Genomic DNA, 19,063 nt, shown 5'->3' with positions numbered 1-19,063 from the left:
ATGCATAAGGATTTGTATGACCAAACTGAAACAGCTTTGATCTTTAATGTAACTGAGAAAGACAAGGTAATAAGATCAAGGGATAAATCAGCTGGATAAAGGACAAGATCTCCAGAAACTAGAATTTGCTAATAACATAGGCAGGGGGTATTCCTGAGTCAGAATAAGGGAAACTGGACTGAAATAGGGGCAGAATATATGGGTTTTGTCATTAAGACAAGAATTTATGTCTGATCTTGGCCAATCACTTCTCTGAAGAAAAAGAAAACTCCTTAAAACTAGGACAACTTGAAGTCATAAAAAAGACCTACGCCAATGAGTTTTACTTGTCTTTAAATACCAAAGATGATGGAACAGGCAGAAGTCCCGCAAATATGCTAACCCCAGTTCACACATCTGTGCAGACAAAGCAAGATCACTTGTTACTTCAGGATACCACAGAACAAGCTTCCTCCTTCAGAATGCTCCAAAGCCTCCTTTCACCCTACCTGAGTGTGAAAGCTGCAGTGGAGTGTGAAACATAGGTCAGTGCTTTAAAAACAGTGTATGCTCACCTACAGAAAGAGAAAAAATATGGAGCAAACTGTGTACAAGGCAATCACTGGTTGACAGTTGTCAATAGAATTTAAGGATGAAAAGTCAAACGTGGCAACTGGTGGCTTTGCATGTTCTCTTGTAAATAACTTAGCTGTGAAGACATTTTAGAAAAAAAAATAATGTGAAGGAAAAGCTGTGTTTGATTAGTTCCCTCGTTGTGCTGGTTTTGGCTGGGATAGAGTTAATTTTATTCATAGTAGCTACTATGGGGCTATGTTTTGGATGTGCGCTGAAAACAGAGTTGATAATACAGAGGTGTTTTCATTACTGCTGGGTAGTGCTCACACAGAGTCAAGGCCATTTCTGCTCCTCACACCACCCCACCAGTGAGGAGGCTGGGGGTGCACAAGAAGCTCTGAGGGCATACAGCCAGGACAGCTGACCCCAGCTGACCAAAGGGATATTCCATATCATATGATGTCATACTCAGTAATAAAAAAAGCTGGTGAAAGAAGGGGGGACCTTCAGAGTTACATTTGTCTTCCGAAGTTACTGTTCCACATGATGGAGCCCTGCTTTCCTGGCTTAGCACCTGCCTAATGGTGGGGTGAATGAATTTCTTGTTCTGACTTACTTGCCTGCATGGCTTTTGCTTCACCTATTAAATTGTCTTTATCTCAACCCACAAGTTTTCTCACTTTTACACTTCCAATTCTCCCCCCCCCCCCCCCCCCCCCCCCGAGGGTGGAGTGTGTGGCTGTGGGGTGCTTAGTTGCCTGTGGGGGTTAAATTACAACACCTGTCAATCCTGTTTCATAGGCCAGATCCACCATGAAAATCAAGAGAGCAAAAAGGTACTAGCAGAAAATTCAGCAGGAATAAAAGGAGGTGAGGTCCGCAGAGAGATTTCAAGTATTGGGGAAAGAATACTGAGCAACAAAGAGAAATAGTGTGACAAGAATTCAACAAGATTTATATAAAAGAAATTTAATTAAGATTCAACACAAAATGGGGGAATGGAAAGAAGAATTGAGCAAACTATGATGTCATTTCTGTGTATAGTGTCTGGGATATCTAAAAAAACAACTGGCCAGTCATTGGACACAAATTCTGTGCTGAAATACTAGATGCTGAAAATAAGTTGATATGACTGCTCAACAAGGTATCATTTTCTAGAAGAGGAAGGACTCAACACTGATAATATCCACTGCTTGACATTAATTTTTTGTCTCAATATCTAAGCCAGAGATTTGGATCAGGGAAGCTCATAAATGAAATTTAGACTACTGTGAACAGTAAAATCCAATCAGTTAATTGATTGTTTAGAAATTATATTGCTTGTCATCTTCTGAAGAGTTATTGTAGTGGATCCATTTGTGTTCACTATCTGTATTTTACTCACTTTTCGGGGAAAAAGATGATTGATTTTCAAGGATCACCTCCTCTTGGGGTCATCCATCGCCACATACAGACGACAAAAAAAGGTTTCATGAGGCCTCAGTAGATGAATTCCTGACTAAAAGAAAACATAAAAAGGAAGCATGCAGGAGTTGGAAGCAGGGACACTGTCAGAAGGTGCAAGAATAGGGTGAGGACAGCCAAAGCCCATCTGGAGTTGAGCCTGTCAAGGGGTAAGAAGGGTAATAAAAAAGGCTTCTACAAGTAGATCAGCAGTAAATGCAAGACTAGGGAAAGTGCGGGACTACCTCCAAATGGGGAAGGGGGTCTCATGACCAAGGACACAGAAAAGTCTGACTTGGTGCCTTTTTCATCTCGTTCTTTGTTGTCAAGAGAAACCTTCATGAAACCCAAATCCCTGAGACCAGCGGGAATGCTGGAACAATGAAGACTTACCCTTGGTGGAAGAGGACCATGTTTAGGAAACTTAAGAAGCCTAGCCTTATACAAGTCCAAGGACCCTGACAGGATGTTCCCAGAAGAGTTTTGTGAGGAGTATGAGAATGTAAATGTCACCCCTAGCTTCAAGATGAGTAAGAAAGAATATCTAAGGAACTACAAGCAGATGAAGCATATCATCCTGGAAATCCTTTCCAAGCCCATAAAGGACAAGAAGTTGACTGAGAATAGTCACCATAGCTTTATGAAGGGGAAACTGTACTTAACAACTTGATAGCATTCTATGATGAGATGATGAGCTTGGTGGATGAAGGGAGAGCAGTGGATGATGTTTTCCTCAACTTTAGTAAGGTTTTAATTACTGTTTCCCATAATATCGTCATATACAAACTGGTAAGAACAGGTTAGATAAACACATAGCAAGGTGGACTGAAAATTGTCTAACTTGCTGGACTCAAAGGGTTATGAACAGTGGGCAAAATTCCAGGAGAAGGCCATTCACTAGTGGTTCACCTCACTGCCAACACTATTCAACCCAGTTGTGAAGAACTGGACAATGGGAAAGAGTGCACCCTCAGTAATGTGAAGATGACATAAACTAGGAAGAATTGGTTAATACACCAGATGGATGTGCTGCCATTTAGAGGGGACTCAACAGGCTGAAGCAATGGGTCAAGAGGAACCTCACAATGTCCAACAGATGGAAATGCAAAACTCTGCTCTTGGGGAGGAATGCACCAGTACATGGTGGGGGCTGACTGTCTGGAAAGTAGCTCTGCAGAGAGGAGCCTGGAGTTCCTGGAAGACAAGCTGACCATAAGCCAGCACAGTGCCCTTTGCAGCCAAGAAAGGGGGTTGCATTAGGAGGGGTGTTGCCTGCAGGTTGAGGGAGCTGATCCTTCCCCTCTGCTCAGACCTGGTGACACACACATGGAGTGCTGGGCCCAGCTCAGCCCTCTCCAGTACAAGAGACAGGAAGCGTACTGGAGCAACTCCTGCACATGGCCACAAAGATGAGGGACCCGAGCATGTCTCGTATGAGGAGTGGCTGACAGAGCTGGGTCTGTTCAGTTTGGACAGAAAAAAGGCTCAGGGGGAATCTTATCAATGTCTATGAACACACATCAGGAGGGAATGAAGAAGGTGGAGTTAAACTCTTTTCAGTGGTGCCCAGTGGCAAGGCAAGAGGCAACAACCTCAAACTAAAATACATTAAATTCTGCTTGAACATGAGAAAACATTTTTTACTGTGATGTTGGTTGAACACTGGAGTAGGTTGCCCAGAGACTGTGGAGTCTCCATCCTTGGAAATATTCAAAACCTGACTGTCCACGGGCCTAAGCAACCTACTCTAGCTGATTCTGCTTTGAGCAGAAGCACTTAACTAGACTATCTGCAGAGATGCCTGCCAGCCTGAACCACTCTGCAATTCTGTGAAAACCTATAAAATGACTGAAACAATGAAAAAAACCATTAACAGCTTTTGCTTACTTCACAGTACCTTGAGATGTATCAGTGTAATCATTTTATAAGAACATATTGTTTTATAGCAGTAGAAGAAAGCTTATTTTTTCTCTACTCTGCTAAGACAGTGTTTTGGTGCAATAATATTAATTGACTTTTGAAGTCACAGACATTCAGCAAAACTGGCATTTAAATAAAGAATCTGCACAAGAAGAACATGTCATTATATCCAGCCCTCCCCCAACTGTATTTAAGTAGACAGGTTTAATATTTAACATCAATTTAATTCTCTACTTGTTCATTTTTACTATTACTGCAGTCCAATTGTTGAAAGTGAACTGAGATAATAACATAGGAGAGAGAGTAAAGCTAAAGGCTGGAGAATACTTTTAAAAACGCAGTCCCACAGAAGAAATACCTAACAGTGTGCTACTTAAGGGGAGCTAGCAAAATCAAACAAGAAAAGCACTCACAACAAGCCTACACCTTCTGTGGCATTTCCACCATAATGAAAACAAAATTAATAAATGAAGGGGTTATGTTTTGCACTCTCTTTTTTTTTTTTCAGCTGTCTGTGACTGAAGCAGAACCTAATTTCCACATATCGAGAGGCTTTATAATATTACTGGTATTACTGGTGACAGCAGTCTGCCCTCTCTTACTTGGCAGCTTAGGCTCTGTGATGGCCTCAAATCCTGCTAAGGTTTGAGAATTACACTGCTATTTGGAGTATATCTTAGCATTTTGCTAGTCTTCTTTTGCAATGTCATGACTATGCCTTGGTCTCAAAGAAGAAATAAAGGGATGTGAGGAACTGCTTTTTGGCTGGCTCTGGAGAGAATACTCCAGGTGGGGAGATACTCATAGCTCCCCCTGTTATTTATCATATATTTTTCAGTAGTGCTAATGGAAAAAGAGGACAGTATAAGAGGAGTGTATTGATGTACCACACCATATAAATGCATAAGACACTAACCGACCCAAGGGTTTACCATTTAAATCAAGAGCACAGGCAAAGGATGGGGAAAGAGATAGTAGAGAGAAAAGAACACAGATGCAATGAATATAATATTAGTTCTGATGACTTGGGTAAATGTTGTTATGGGATTTTCAGTCCTTTCAGTGAGTCTGTGGCAGAGGTGATTCCAGAAGTAGCAACAAAACAAAGAAGAAAGTGGAAAGGTGGTAGAACAAACAGTGGGTATTTTCAGAAAAGGAAGTAGAGTGATGGTGTCATCTGAATATCTCCTTACAGGTTTGGGGGACTTTTTGAAGCTATTGTGTAGGGTGAAACAAAATTCAGTGTTGTACTGATAACATATTTAGAGGCTGCTATAGTATATGTGTGCTCACAGATCAGTTTCTAGCATTAAGTGAAAAGGCTACAGGCTGCAAGTTTCAACTGTTTTAGGAGCATCATTTGCATTTGCAGTCCTGGTTATTGGCTTGGGAGACTGACACCAGCTAATTGTTGCATGACAGAATCTGCAGTCCTGCGAATAACATGGCTGTTCCTTCCCCACAACTTGTTTGGCTTCTGTCCTCCCTGACCATCCAGCAAAACACATTAATCAAATCAAAATTACCAGGATAGTCACCTACTGAGAACTGGCCTGAAACCATCAAAATCATGTTTCTAGCAGTTATCAGAAGTTAATCTGAAGGTAAGAGTAGCATGCCAACTAGTTCTATTAGGTAGCAACACTGGAGACAGGAACTTTTCTTTTCTGATTAGCACTGCTGCATGAAAAGTGTTTCAACTGACTGACCTGGCTATTTTTACTGTTGTTTGGTTCACTGCCTGTTGGTGCAATGGAATCAGATGTTTTTTAAAGTGGCTGAGGTGAGGTGCATCAGAGCAGCAGTCAATTGCTCTGAACAGTAGCAGCAACTGCAGTGGGTCATGAACAAAGTATATTACCTATGTGTGTGTAAATCTTTTGCTTCATGTAACAGCTGTGACACAGCTCAGTCCCACCAGAGATACTGCATGAACAAAAGCTCTAAGCATGAACATTTAGTATTTCTGACTATGATGAGACTACCAGAAGAGACCTGGAAACATACATATAAAGAAAGGGGGAGACCTTTGGCAATAAATCTAGCATGGGCTGAAAAGTGCAGGGACTCCTCAAAAGTCTTTTCATGCCTTGAAGCATAGAAGTGTGTAGCAAGCATACCTGCAGGATAATATAACAGCGAAGAATTCACTGATTAATTCTCCAGCTGCATGCATGTGTGCTTTCTAACCTCTCTAGCCCCTCACAGTGCACAAGAAACTGCAAACATGAATGAAGAGCACCAGTAACCATAAATTCAAATACTAAAAATGAGGAGGATAATTTTGATTTCAAAAATTGCTGCATTTTTATATGCTAATTCCTGCGTCTCTGAAATGTCTTCCCCCCCCCCCCTTGATAGTCTTCGATCTAGAGCCTCATTTTATACAAAATGGAAAGCTGAAGTTCTAAGATAATGAGTTGTAGGAACTTGAGCTTTGATGCACATTCTCTCGAAACTAATGTTCAATACTGAAAAGCTTAATAAAGTAATGCAGAGATTGCACTACTTTATTCTTTCCTTTTCATGTTTTTAGAGTGGAAGTCACAAAACAGAACAAAACTTATCATACTATGAATTAGTTAAATCTGTTCTATGCATTTAAGAATGGTGAGATATATAACCTGTGGTCAGCTTGCCATGGTCAACCAGAACACAATATACATCCCAGGTCTTCCGTGTACAAAACCAAAATCCTAATATTTGTAAACAACAAGACTAAAACCATTTCACTTTTAACTTTCGTGCCACACAACTGTAAACAGTAACACAAGACATATTCAGATCAAGTTTTTTTACTATGGAAAGTATAAATAACATACCTTAAGACTTAGTGGGTTCAAGTCCTGGAGACGGTCACTGCACCTTTGGAAATAAAATTCACCTATCAAAACTTTTGCAACTAATTTAGCTGAGGATAAAGTTCCCCATTATTTGAAATCTTTTACTTAGCACAGTTTGAAAGCTTCTTTAGTAACAAGCAACATGCTCTTTTCTAACTTAAAGCTGACTTCAAGAGATGAGTGTAATTTGTTCGGTCCCTCAGTTCCTCTTTTGAGGTTTCTGAGAAGAAAATCTACTGTAATATACCCTCCTGTCCACTCCAGCCTCCCAGCCTGAATTTCAGCTCATTTTGTATTACAAAGCCTAGCAAGGAATCTTTCTAAAGCAACTATTTTATGAAGCAGGAATCAACAATATTTTGTACTCCCTCTGCAGCACTGGTTACTGCAGCATCAGTTAACCACAAAAAATGTTCAAAAATAAATACCAATCTTACCGATGACAGAAAATAACATACCTAGCACCAACCTCTTACTCAGCTTTTTTAGAATGAAGGGGAATATAACGACTGGAATTCTCCTGGTTTACTAACACAGGTGTCAACATATTGGACAAAGCATTTTAGACAGAGCACTGGGAACAGCTTATTTTGCACAGGAACACCCTGATAAATCTTTTCCCATACTAACTTCTGTTATTTGCACTTATTATGTGAAAGACATCATACTCTTTCCTAACTCTATTGTGGAAGAATCTCTGGAGCAGATCCTTTGCTCCTTGAATGATTTCAGAAAAGCGATAGCAATTTACAGTGTTGGAGGGTCTCCTCCCTTGAGTTCAAGACATCAAAGCCTTGTTGTCAAACAGACAACTCTGGCATACTTTTCTGGAGATTAGGAAGGGCTGTACTCTTATGGTAGCCTGTCTTTGTCATCCTTTGTCCACCTCTACATATATATTTATAAATATATTTTTATATATATATATACAGACCTATGTATGTATGTATATAGCACTGCTATATATTTTTAAAATACCGGATCAAAATATTCATTTAGTTCCCATCCCTTTGCACTTTGGAATTGCTATATCCAGTTTTCTGGAAGTGTGAAATTACCTGTCACGCTGGAAATATGAGAGCTATAGTCCAAGTACCGTACTGCTATCCTACTACAGAGCTTGTCTTATTCCAATATAACTAGTACAACCATCTTGTTCATCTTAATTTCACAGGTTTAAATGCTTTATAGCCAAATACACAGTTTACAGGGACCAACCAAGATATTTCCTTTAGGTTCGTGTCATTAAATGATCTCTGTAGGAACCACCACAGTGGTGTAAGAATCAAAGCAACCTTGTCTCTATAACTGTTGCTTTATTGTTGAGCACCTTCGACAACCTGATTTGTGACTCCCTTGTCAGAGGACAGAAGACAATCCAAAAAGCATGCATACTGAATCTGGCCACATATAGGGGTTTTGCAGATTTGCACCATGAGTGACTCAAGATTAATCTCTAAAATTCCAGATCCTACCTTATGTCATTCCCAAATTTCTAGAAGTATTCAGTTTATTAGTTAATCCCAAAACACAAAGGTGATCTCAAAGAGAACATGTTTCCTAGGTAGGTAACTAAAAAATAATTCACATATTTGTGTCTCAATGAAATACTTGTTAGAGATAAATTCTGATTTTTCAGTGTGGCAAAAGTACAGTTTTCTCCTCAAACATATACTTGTGTGTAGAGATCAAGACACCAACATTTATTTCATTTTAAAGACACTTCAATTTCTGACAAAGTAAATTTAGACAAGTACTTTAACAGGAAAACCTTTCCAAATTTTAGAAATGTGTTATTTAGCAAAAAAATAAACTAAAATTGCTGATTTGAATTACTTAGCTTAAAAGTGTATCTGATACAAATGCATTAATGACAGGGAAGTAGGTCTTCCTTCTATGTGGAATGATTTGGGAAAACTTAATGAGAATTGTTGCAACAGTAAGAAAATGCTGTCTTTAAAGTAAGGTCAGGAAAGGTAGAAAGCGTTTGTCGAATATATTTAAGCTGTAATTCATATTTATTAGAATACATATGTCTCTGCCACCTCATAAACAGAGAATTTAATGTCTTGTCAGGCTTCTTCCAGTACATGTTACAAACTTATTTTAAATCCATTAATCCCAAACAGATATCTATTAACTCTTTTGCTGATGTTTTTTTTAGAAAAAAACCCACAACTTGGGGTAACCCCCCCACAACTTCATGATATTATCTATAAAATGCTTTCCAAGCATTCAGAACTAATGTCATAAAGGTAGTTTAGACTTCAGATGATAAAAATGCCTAATGATAAAAAATGCCAGTATTGTTTGTAACCAGCTGAAGTCAATGGAGATAGATTACCAGTGACCTCACAACCCTTGGTCCTTAAACTCTCATTACCTTATTTTTGACAATAATGGAATTCTGTTTGACACAACCACATTGAAGTCGGTGCTATCACAGCTCCAACAGTCACTGATGTGAAATTAGCTGACACACTTCATGTAGTGATGACTACATTACATTTCTCGAAGGCACATCACTCATTAAAATTTGCATATATTGTGAAATATTTGATTAAAAAAACCCACTTTCATAGACTTAAAACAAAACAATCTCACAACAGACCAACATATTTCATGTACCTAATCAATGTATTTTATCTGAAGAATTAATTAATTCACTTACTGGCTCAGTTTATTCAAATGCAAAAATAGAAACCCTGACTTGTAAAACTAATAGACAGATACATATATCAACACATCAGGTGGTGGGATTAATTTATACCAAGGAGCTCTGTTCATAGTCCATTACTGGATTTTATTCTGTCTGCTAATGATGACCAAATACCTCCTTGAAACAAAATGATGCCAGTGATGGAGTTGAGACACCTTAGTGTCAATGGCAGAATGAGAGGCACAAAATCAGCTTTGCTGAATCATAGACCATCCAGTATGACTGTTCAGTTGACTGAAGATTTTCCAGACCTTATCTGTCTGAAAGGAAGACAGCAGAAGGAAGCCAGGCTCAAAGTCAGGGTTTTGACCATTCTACCCAGATGGTTCAATGACTTCAGATAACTGAGATAAGAGGGGGAAAAAAAAAAACCCAACCAACAAACCAAACCAAACCAACAACTATATGTTAATTGGCCCTTGGTAGAAAGTTCTGTCAAGTAGTGTCAGGTTACAGTTCTAATGCCCCCGTGTTTTGAAGAAGATTTCATATCTGCTGAATGAGCAGCCTTTTTGTCATAAATTGCCATTTTGCTAACCCTCTGAAAACCCAGCAAATGTGGTCCTGTTACAAGAGTTTTGTGTACACCCAGCAGAGTAAAGGGGAAATTCAAACTGTAGCTGCTCAGTGCTTGTAACTTGTGACCAAGAAATGACCTGGCGTTAGGGGCAAGAAGGCCCAACTCCAGAAGGGGTTTAACTGGCTGGACCCAGGAATGCCAGGACAGAAGGACTCTGTAAGAGAGTGGCGTTTCCTCTGGTGATGAGATGAGAGACGCTGCAGTGTTGTCTTGTAGCTATCGGTTGGTCATGGAAGGTGAGTGCTCAGGGGCCACCTCTGGGCAGCAGAGCTGGGCTGGGGGATGGACCAACGCCGGGCTGAGGCACCCCGTGGTGATGCTCAGGGGATTGGTGCTGGTGCAACTGTAAGTAAGGACTTAGCTTGTGTGACACCTTTGCAGACTCCCTGTAGAATTGCTTATGGCAGCAGGATTCTGTCCAATGCATTGTGCAATAAATCTTCTATATTTAAGCACAAACATTTATTTCACCTGAAGTGATACAATAAAAATTCTCTAACAAGAGACTTGCAAGTTAGCAGTTAAACACATAGATTCTGTCTGCAGAATTGACTGGACAATAAACATGAAATTTCAACACAGAGAATGGGTTTATCTTACCCACAGTTACAACATAAAACTAATTTTTCTTTGATGATGCAGCTCTTGGCAGTTTCAGGCAAAGTACAGGTCTCTGCTGGGATGTTCTGTGGATATTTATAAAAATTTGGCCTGAAATGCCTTATAGAAGAACAAAATATAATGTGTACTCAGGTATATAAGTAGCATGTATCCTATTGTATGTACCACCAGGATAATATGAATATCTTTTAACATAATCTATAGGACCTGTTTTTTACACTGAAAACAATGGAGAATCACTCAGTCCAAAAGAGTCAGCTGAGTGATCTACAAAAATAAATTTCCTTAACTGAAAACAATTAGGAATGTAATAATGAAGGCACACTTCTCACAATAACTAAGGGGTAATTACGGAGCTTGTTTTGCGACTGATGAACAAAGACTTTGAAAGGAAATTTAATCACTGATTTCTTATCATATAGTTAGATGCCAAATGAGATCACATAATTATAGATGAATGAATTTCTGTCCTCATTTTATGTATAATCATGTCTAGCATGCTGATTACAAAAGTAAGAAAAAATGGAATCTTGGGTGTTTATTTCATGGAATCACAGCAGAGATTCATTTTTGGCACACAAGGGTGGATAGAGTCTTGCAGCTATATGAAGATTAAAATTATTCAGCCCCAATCAACTCATCTACATATGCAGGAAAATTTTTCAGGAAGCTAAAGCATGTATTGCCAGAACCCTTTATCAGGAATTAACTTCATCACAGCCACAGAAGGAGTGCATTGCTGGCAGGATGTGCTATAGGAAGGTACATAACCAGCACATCCCCATCCTGGTCACATCACATCCCTTTACATACTGTCCTGCTTTAAATAGCATTAGTTCCTGTTTTTTCTCTACCCATACAACAGCCTCCATCACTTTTTCATTCTTAGTGGCTTAATCTCATTCTTTACTGAGAGCTGCTTCTCATATTTGAAAGATCTTTTAAGTGAATACTGTTGTTTGTTACCTGGACATAGTGTTCGGATGCTTCCTGACATGAGGTTAGGAACAGTGCCACTAATATGTCACTACCAAATGGAACAAGAGGAGTCCTATGTTCATCTACTTCCACTCCACAAAAATATTTCCACCTTTCACCAAGAAAAGTGGCTATGCTTAGTCCATGGTATGCTATAGAGGAATTTCTACTGAGTTAATTATAGCATTGATACAGAAAAGCCAAGACTTGCCTTAATGCATGCAACAATCAAGGTAATGGAAAAGGAGAGTGGTGAACCTTATGTAAAACTATAAAAGCATCAATAATATTAGCAGCAATGGAGCAAAGTAGAGCCCATGGCAACGACAGTACACATTTTGAAATTCACTATCAAAATGTGGTATGCCATTGTGAACAATTGTGGGAAGGGAATTGTTTGAGAAGACAGACTCAAATTTTACTTAATTTCTCTGCAAGTGAAATTTTCCCCCAGGCAGAGCCACAGAAAAATAGCGTACCAGAAGGGGAGTATGCTGACTTCTCTTGTGCTGTTCAGATTCTGCACGGTGTTAGTGTGACTGTTTTAGCAAGCAACCACCTCCCCTGCTCACCACTGTACACATAGCACTACATTTCAGCAACTTGATAGCAATGCATTCAGGAAGGATGAAGACCACTGTGTAGCATGAAGGTGGCCTTTATAGACTACAAGCTTCTCCCTTTAGGTCTTCATAAAAAGTACCCATGAGCTTGCAGCACAGTGTGAGAGGGAAGGGGTGTGTGTCTGTAAAGGAGCTATCCTAGGTAGAGAATGCTTTTCTACCATCCTGCTGTCAGTGTCACAGCCAACATCTCATTGCTAGAATCAGACTAGCACTATGCTTAGCACTGGAAACTGTTTCTGATGGCATCTGTTTTCTTCTTATATTTTGTTTTTTAAATAAAATAAAATCCAAGCCAATTTCTAGAACCTTTTTTTTCACGCAGTGTTGCTGACAACACAAGATCATCATGAATGACATATGGTATAAAGCCTTTTTCATACTACTCCTTGGTTAACCTAGTTTTTGTCAGAGTAATTTAACTGTTAACAAACCACCTCATTAGACCAGGAATGTGGAACAGAGCAGCAAACATATTTCCATAAGCTACAGCATCCTACACATCCTAAGATGGGGCAAATAAAGATGAACTAGAAAACAAGTGTGTGACCAAACCAAAAATGCAGATAACAAAAGGTTACTTCAAGTGGCAAGTTATAACAATTCCCTACTAACCTTTAATTTACACCTTCTGCTAACACCTCACAGTAGGCTAGTTTAAATTGTTTGAAAGGAACCCACTGTACCGTTCTTGGTTCCTTGTAATATCACCCCAGAATTCACACTATTTGGATTACTTGCTGGCCAATGTGACTGGGAGGAAAAGGAAAATCTCCTATTTATGTTGTGAGTAAAAAGACTGCCATAGCCATCCCAATGCTCTTAAATGGAGATATTCCTGTTACTGATTTACATCATTCAAGAGTTAAGTTTGTTATCAGTAAAGCTCCCAAGAACAATTGTTTCTAGGACATCTGAAATTCTGTCCTACAAGTGCTGTCAGAAACACATACTGCTCACACCTGAGCTTGACAGGTACCAACACGTATTCTGAGGCTGTAACAACTACTAAATCTACCTGTGATAAGACTTTATACTAAGTATACATCTCCTTGTGCTACATAAAAACTCCACAACAAACAACTTAATGGATTAAGGTGCACCTGGCTTGAGAGTTATTAAAGCAGGATGAAGACAATGCCCTCCAGCAGTCAGTTATGAGAACAACTGTTTCAGCAGCGCGTATCAGCATGCGGCGGGGCTGATGTTCCAATCCTCCCTCCCAAAGTACACATGCAGCAATTATGCCAACAATAACTCTGCCACTCTCAGGTTTTCTGGAAACCTTAGTCACTGAAAACAATTAAGAAAGAGCTAAGTTTCAAATTCTAAGTTCAGCTAAAGGATGAAAGGATTATCAGCATCCTGCCTGTGCTCCTTTATACTGGGTTCAAGCAAGTATTACCAGCAAAGTCATTAGCATTTAGATCAGTCTCTCCACCTCTTATCTCTCCAAATCAACAGAAGAGGGATATGAATATTGCTTGTATCTCAGCAATTTTAGTACTGCTCCTTTTTGGACTCACTCAGTACAGTTGTATTCATCCCAATATAGCTGATGGAGGAACAGGAATAACAATCCTAATAGCACTGTGCCTCAAAGGATATAAGTAAGAGTACCTCTGCTGAAGACTTTAACTGCAAATGTAGCTTTTTAATGTGGACTATACTGAGAGCACAGAAGAAAAAGACTTAATATTTCCTGTTCTGATACCTTTCCAGTTTGACACAATTATATAATCATACATATTCCCTGGTTTTTAACACACTTAAGCTTTTTCCTGGGAGGAGAAAGATAATACGAAGTTATATGATGTTAGGACAGACCGCAGCAGGCAAATTGAGCTAAAATCAGGCACCAAGATATGAAATAGAGTTAGCTTTATTTTTACTTACTGCTCTCATTCATTATGTTCGTTTATTCTCATTAATGTTATAGAACCCTTGCAGGAAACAAGCTATTCTACAATCAATGTATTTCATTGAGTGCAGAAAGAAGAACTGAGAATTGCTGCCTATGAATCTCAGCTCTGTTTCTTTACACATAAGTTTGACCAAAATGAATTTTTCCTTCCTGTAACATCGTATTAACACACAGGTTGCCTTACCAAGCTCCAGAGAGCCTCTTCTATGATAGAGCATTAGGTGCTGGTGCCTACAAGGAGAAGGTATTCCCCTACTAAGGAAGACTTGCGGTGGGGCATTTAAAAAAGATTGAAGTAGGCAGAAGACAGTTCTCTTTAAATAGACATGCTTTTGTTTAGAAAACAGGAGCTGGTCAGATAGTCCCCTTACCCACTGATTCTTAGAAGAGATCACATGGGGCTCTTAAAATGCAGCCATGCCATTAATTTCCATCCCAGCCAATTTAAGTCTAGAGTGATATACCTTCCCAACCCAACTCCAAACCAAGCAAAACATGCAGATACCAGAATCAGACTTTGTATTTTCACAGTGATTCAAATTAATGTGAGTTATCTAAGTGAAAAGTGCTATTTGGAAGTAAATTTACCCATTTTGAAAAATAAGTAGTCCCTACTTTTGGAAGAACTTATAGAACTAAACAGCCTTTCATCTCCATAATCCCAGAAGGAATCACTGCAATAAAAAAAAAAAAAAAACTAAAACAAAAAATGTTTAAAAAAAAAAAACAAAACCCCTATGCCTGTAGTAGCAACATATTGACAATAAGCCTAACTAATCAGATTGAAGTTGTCTTGCTTCTGTCAGCATATAGCTTGAGAGGAATAACAGTTTAGCATGAACAGTTCATTTAGGACGACTACAAAACACAGAATACCATGTTCAAACTTGCCCTCACAGATACATATTGACTTTATAAGATTTGAAATTAGAAGCTGAAAACCATTCAGTTCTCCTGAATGTACTTTTATTTGGAGCTGCAGACTAAACTGCTTACTTATCAGAAATGAGTTCACAACACAAATCAACATGAGGATGAGAATGGCTGGAAATGGCATCAAAACTACAGCTTTATCTGGAAACAGCCTGGCTAAGTGTCATTAGTTTTAATGAAAAGAGCAAATAAAGGACAAAAATATAAGAACATAAAGAAGGAAGACAAAAAAGGGGAATTATAAAAATCAGTCTTGCAACAGAAACAACCATGTTGTAAACAACTCAAGATTTTACTTTTAAATGAATGAGCTGTCAGAAAACAATTCAGGTGGCAATGCACCAAAAGCAATATTTAATCAAAGTTCATTGCTATCTGCACCTAAAAAAGCATTGTGAATAACTTCTTCAACATTCACAAAGAAGCTGAGGAAGACCATATCAGTGAATGATAGTTGCTATTATTAACTGGCATTATTAGAAAACAATAATTAATGAAAAGATATCCTCCTGATTAAAATTGTTGAACAGGGTTACACCTGCTATTGTTGAACATTCTCTACCTGGAATGATCATCTCCCTTTTTAAGGGTCATATCCCTGTATACATAATTAGATTTAGAAAGTAACTGTATACAATGTGGTTTCCAGGGAAGGTGTATATATTTTTCAGGGGCCAAAGATCACAACTATAAATAAATTTCATTATCTTTCTAGAAGATAAATGTTTTCTCCCACCACACTATATTGTTCCATTTTACATGTGCTATCCCTCTTATTATAAAGCCAAACAATGGAGTATTATTAAATCCATATTTATACCCCAAACCTGAGATCATATGGCTGTCCAAATGTTGGTATTGTATAAGGCAATGTTTTATTGGTTTATATACACTGATCTTTACCAGAAATTTTATAAGCTTCTTAATAGGATTACAATTTTGTCAGAATGTTCTGAAAAAAGGAAGTCAGACACATTCCTATTGCATATTCTTATTCGTGTTGTGTGCAGCCATTATTGGTTTAAACCTACCTTAAAAATATCAGAGAAACAGCCCACATTTTTTAAAAATACCTGGAAGGAGCCCATTCCTTTTTTTTTGTGAGGTCTGTGGTTACTGCATTGAAAGTAAAGACGGCTAACACAGAAGTGCTGCCTGTAGAAGACTAACCCCACGCAGCGCTAGGACAAACGGAGCAGCCTTGCTGCGGGGCACCACCGCGCACCTACACCCGCTGTGGAGGGGCCGTCACGGCCAGGACCCATGCTGAGGTGTGCCTGTGGTACCTTGCAGGTGTTTCCTCACCGGGGTGTGGGCAGGTTCAGCTGCATTGCCCACTCTGCCACAGCAAGGGTGTGTGTAGCAGGGACCCTCGCGGCCAGGAAGGAGTTTTGAAACACCCGGAGCCTGTAAGGGGAGGCAGTGTGCGAGTAACCATTTATGCATGCAACCCGACATGATTGCACGTGTGTTTGAATGGGGGGAGTCGTATCGTCTTGGGATTTGGTACAGAAGGATGCCTGGAAATTTGTAAGTATTTACAGTTGTGAGGTATATGTTTTTGTGTTGCTATTGGTCACAAACATATAATTCACTGATTACCACTTAATTATTTGCTGTTAACAATCAAGAACTTTGATACCGAGTTGATTTAAACCACTTTAGCAAAATAATTTTTCTCCCTGATGTTACAATGTGGTTTGTAATTTAATACAAGTATACATACCATCTTGATTCAGCACCTTCACCTTCATCTTAACAAGAGAACATGTAGTTTGCTCCCCAAGCAGACACACTTGCTGTGTAATTACAGAGACAGCCGCTTTGCCCTTTGGAAATGAGTGTAATGCTACTTCCCTGTTTCACATGGTTGAATGTCAGGTATGCATCAGTGACTGAATGGTCCTCAACTATTACACTGATAAAAGAATTTAAAAGAATAATACAGCTAAATATGTGTTCCCCCATTATTTTTAGATCCTGTGTACCATGTTTATAGGTGGTGTCCATACATACCCACTAAAATACAGACTTTCACATACTGATAAACATAAAATGGAATAAGCCTGTAGATGAATAATTATTAATAGAACAATAATTCATTTCATCACTTTAAACAAAATATTCTAGGCTGTTACATAGAGAGTGTTCTGTCTCTTTTTAAATGATGTATGGCATTCATTTAAAAGACATCTCTGAAACCAACAGCTTAAACCAGATATTCTGTTTAGAAAGAACAAACCTTAGAGCTGTTATATATTGTGTCTATTATGCTTTTTAAAGTGTAGATACTAGCTACCATTTGCCTATATTATTACTAATTACCTAGAAGCTCTAAAGTAGAATGACTGCAGTCTTATTAAACAACAGCGACAAGAGAAATCTGAAAGAAAATTATTTGTGATCACAGTCTAACAGAAAAGAAATGAAGGTGGTGTCAGCAAAAGTGGAAGCAATTCAGTTACAAGTCAGTTTCTTAAAAGGTAGCACAGAAGAAGGGTTGATATCATTTATAAAACAGAACACTTCTCTGGAAAACTGATGAAAGCAAGATTTTAGAAACTTAAGTGGAAAACAGAAAATAAAAAGAAATATTCAAGAATAATACTAAGTAGAATGATGCTGCATATAAATAAACATAAAATGGAAAAATAAAAGTGCACAATACATCAATTTCTTGTCCTCAGACATAACAAAAGAAGTTGACATTGCTTAATAAATCAAAGAGATGCAAAGAAAATGCTTTGAGGTTTTCTTTTTTAATGCAGAAAAATTTTTTCTATATTGGAGCAGAATCTCACAGGGTTTTTTGTCCAACCAGCTACTCTTCTTTGTGAAGAGAAAATTGTTCTTGTTTCTTAAAACCAAAATAAGCTTATGAAATGCTTTTATAAAGATAAAGGTGGAAGAAAGAAATAAAATAATTCATTGCTTATTTGCTCATGTTGCTTAATTTGTATTTTAAACACAATGCATGAAGATGCCACTGAAGCCTACACAAGCATTCAGTCTACTTCTTTGTTAGAGACATTGAAGAGCCACTTATAGTTTGCCATATAATCGGGGGACACTCTTTAATATGTATATTTGCTTCTAATGTTCAATACAGAAATGACATAGTGAGATTGCTTCACAGATGATCATTATTTCTCTCTAATTTATGCAGCACATGAAAATAAAAAGGTGAACATGTATCCTAAGGTGACTTCCGTACACTGGAAATACCTCAAGGACAACAATTCTGAATGAGTTAAGAAGTAGAGGGCTACTAACAGCTGCTCTTCTAAATGACAGCAATTACATCTGGATACTTGTAAATGATCTCTATGGAAATTGAGAAAAAAAGTATATTCATTAAACAGAGAGGGCAGGAAACAGAACTTGAATTTTTTCCTTTTTACCCTACTTAAAATAACTCTGGTAGTTACTGTTGCTCATTCATGCCTAGAGTCCTCAGCTTTTTCTTTCAGCTCCTGTAATTTGTCACCCTTACCTCTCTTTCTTACATCATCATGTTTTTTAGAATCTGTTCAATGCTGGATTCTGTCTAACCCATGGTAGGCTTAGATACACTACAAGGTGAAATGAAACAGAAACAAAGGATATTACATGTTAATAGGGCTCCTAAGACACTAAGTGAGTATAAAATTGTAAAAATGAACTGTGATGGTACAAAGAGAACATTTTCTTTCTCTTCAAATATTCTAATTTACTTATCCTCTGGAACTTGCCACCAAATGTTATCTTTAAAATACCTTGGATATTAAGTCTTCTCAAAGCTGAGGCACTTACACTGGATCTGGAGACACTGATAATCACAGAGGCTGAAACAGAGCCACTGTAATCCTCCTCTTCAACTCCCAGGGAAGAGGTCATCAGTTGTAAGGATAATTGAAAGTCTTATTTTTGACTAAGAATTAAGTC

General features: G+C 38.4%; 1 protein-coding gene across 2 annotated transcripts in view; it reads right to left on the bottom strand.

Moving 5' to 3' along the window:
- The window catches only part of LINGO2 (leucine rich repeat and Ig domain containing 2), a 542,951-nt gene that overhangs the window by 171,088 nt on the left and 352,800 nt on the right, over positions 1 to 19,063 (bottom strand). For both annotated transcript variants that reach the window (XM_074932702.1, XM_074932703.1), the window contains one exon: positions 6,741 to 6,783. The gene's annotated coding sequence lies outside the window, so the exon portion shown is untranslated. The remainder of the gene's footprint in view (positions 1 to 6,740; positions 6,784 to 19,063) is intronic.

The sequence above is a fragment of the Athene noctua genome, chromosome Z, assembly GCF_965140245.1.
Source record: "Athene noctua chromosome Z, bAthNoc1.hap1.1, whole genome shotgun sequence".
NCBI classification, from domain to species: domain Eukaryota; kingdom Metazoa; phylum Chordata; class Aves; order Strigiformes; family Strigidae; genus Athene; species Athene noctua.
This window is presented reverse-complemented; position numbering and strand designations above follow the sequence as displayed.